The sequence below is a fragment of the Trichechus manatus genome, unplaced genomic scaffold, assembly GCF_000243295.1.
Source record: "Trichechus manatus latirostris isolate Lorelei unplaced genomic scaffold, TriManLat1.0 scaffold00146, whole genome shotgun sequence".
NCBI lineage: Eukaryota > Metazoa > Chordata > Mammalia > Sirenia > Trichechidae > Trichechus > Trichechus manatus.
Window position 1 is genome coordinate 2,196,553 of NW_004444082.1, and position 2,422 is coordinate 2,198,974.

Below are 2,422 nucleotides of genomic sequence, written 5' to 3' on the forward strand. Positions count from 1 at the left end.
TTGTGGTGGTCATCCTGCAGAAACAGATGGACCGCCATCCTCCACCCAAAACTTGGTTTGAATGTCAAGACTGATGACACCACACACATACCAAAATGGTATCAATAGTTTTGTGACTTAATAATTGAGGCTTTCTGGGGAAAGCAGGTTTGAAAATGGCTTGGGATAGTGGCGGAACAGAGACTGGCTTGGGGTTTCCATTGTGACTAGGGGTGAGGCTGGGTGAGAGTTCCAGAACATGACCAGGAGCTTGTGTGGTGTGAATTTGCTGCCTGGGCTCAAGGAGGGAGCACCCAGGCTTTCTTAGCAGCTTGCCTAGATGTGGGGCAGGGGGGAGGGGGAAGGGTAAGGCTTAAAGCTGTTAGCAGTCAAACATCAAACAACGGAGTCAGACTCTTTATTACTATGTCACTTCTTGGCAACTCTGTGGGTGATTGGTTCCTGTGCATGTTATTGAGCTCACACACAAAAATGAAGAATCAAAAGAGGAAATTGGCCAACAAGATGAAGGTGCAGCAAAGAAACAAAAGGTGATAATGCCTAAGGTGAAATCTGAATCAAGCCTAAATGAAGTTTAGAAGAAATAGCTGACTGGAAGTGCTGACGCTTCCATTTCTAGGAACTCTAGAGACTCAGCAGAGGCACGCGTGACGGTGAGCTCATCAACATAAATGTGGAAAGTGGTTGTGACGAAAAGGATGAAGATGTCCCAGGGAAATGACACCAGCAAAAAAACTTAACATTAAATGAACTCCTGGAGATATTCCATAACATTAAAAGCACAAAGAATAAAATGCTGGAAGCAGATCCGAAGCTAGAAAGGAATAGGACAACTTGCCAAGATACAGAAAAGATGTTCAATCCTTATCATAAGTTATATGACAGAAGGAAGAAGGCAAGCTCTGTTCAAACTATCCTTGATAGTTCTTTTTTACAAAGAAATAAAACACTTTGATTTTCAGTGTTTCTGGTGTTTTAAATTAAACAACAACAACAAAATAAATGAAAATCAGTTGCCTTGGAATGGACTCCAACTCATGGCAACCCCATGTGTGTCAGAGTAGAATTGTATTCCACAGGGTTTTCAATGACTGATTTTTTGGAAGTAGATCACCATGCCTTTCTTCCTGCATGCCTCTGGGTAGACTTTTGGTTAGCAGCTTAACTGTTTGAATCACCTAGGGATTCCTGTTTTAAAGTACAGGATCCTAATATCAGTTCTTTCCTGTCTTTTAATGATCTTTTGTGATGTCCTTGATGTCATCCCACAAGTCATCTGGTCTTCCGTCATTAGTGTTCAATGCGCCAAATCTATTCTTGAGATGGTTCTGTTGTACAAAGGGTTGCTATGAGTCAGAACTGACTCAGTGGCATCTAATGTTAGTTCTACTCTTTTTTTTTTTAATTTCCATATACATTTATAACTGACAGCAGAGAGTTCTTGATGTTTTGACAAAAATTCTTAAAGGCTATAAAACAATCATCACTTTTTCCATTGATTTATTAAGATCACTTTGCACAGTTTGAGTTTGCAAGATCATTTTCACAGCCCCACACTACCTTGCAAAGTGAGGACAGCTTGTGCTTATTTTACCTGACCATTCTGTAACGTTTGACACTTTTGATCACTCCCACATTTGTAAAACACACTCGTCTCCTATTTTTCCATGATCCCTCTCACTCCAGATTCCTCCCTCCCTCCCTTTCCAGCTTGCCTCTCCAGCTTCTCTCCCTTTGACCATCTTTTAAGCGTTGGTGATTCCGAGATTTGTCTTTGACACTTTGTTTTTTACTCTACATACTCTGCCGGTTCTCGCCTTTTGTAAAAGTTGCAATTTCTCTGTATTAAATGGTGGTGATGGTGTTAGGTGGTAATGAAGAAAGGGGGCCTTACCAAGCAATAGAAAAGAATGATTAAAACACACAGACACACACACAAAATCTGCAAGGTGGAGTACCCCCTTTGTTTCACAACCTGAGTTTGCGACAGAGCCAAAGGAACCACCTTTATTAATATGGATATCTATGAAAATTTCTTTCATTCATTAAACAAACATTTACTGAATTCATGCTATTCATCAGGCTCAGTTCTAGGTGCTGAGAGCACTGTTGGGTGGCATAGATAATTGGTTTAAAGCATTGTAACTGAGCTCTCCCAATGTACCATTTGAACTTCTGTGATTCAACCCATTAATGTAAACAGAAATGACAGATTTGCTTTAGAGGAAGACAGTTCATTTTGGGCAAGAGGGTCTTCAGCCACACAAGCCATGCCACATTCATCTGCCTATTGAGACAGGCAGTGCTATAAATTATAATGGCTTTAATTAAAAAGCTTGAGATTGCCTTTGCAGCTGTGCCTTGCTTTGTGAAATATTCCTGAAAAGTTGTGCAGAACTTAGTTTCTTTAATTCCTTACATT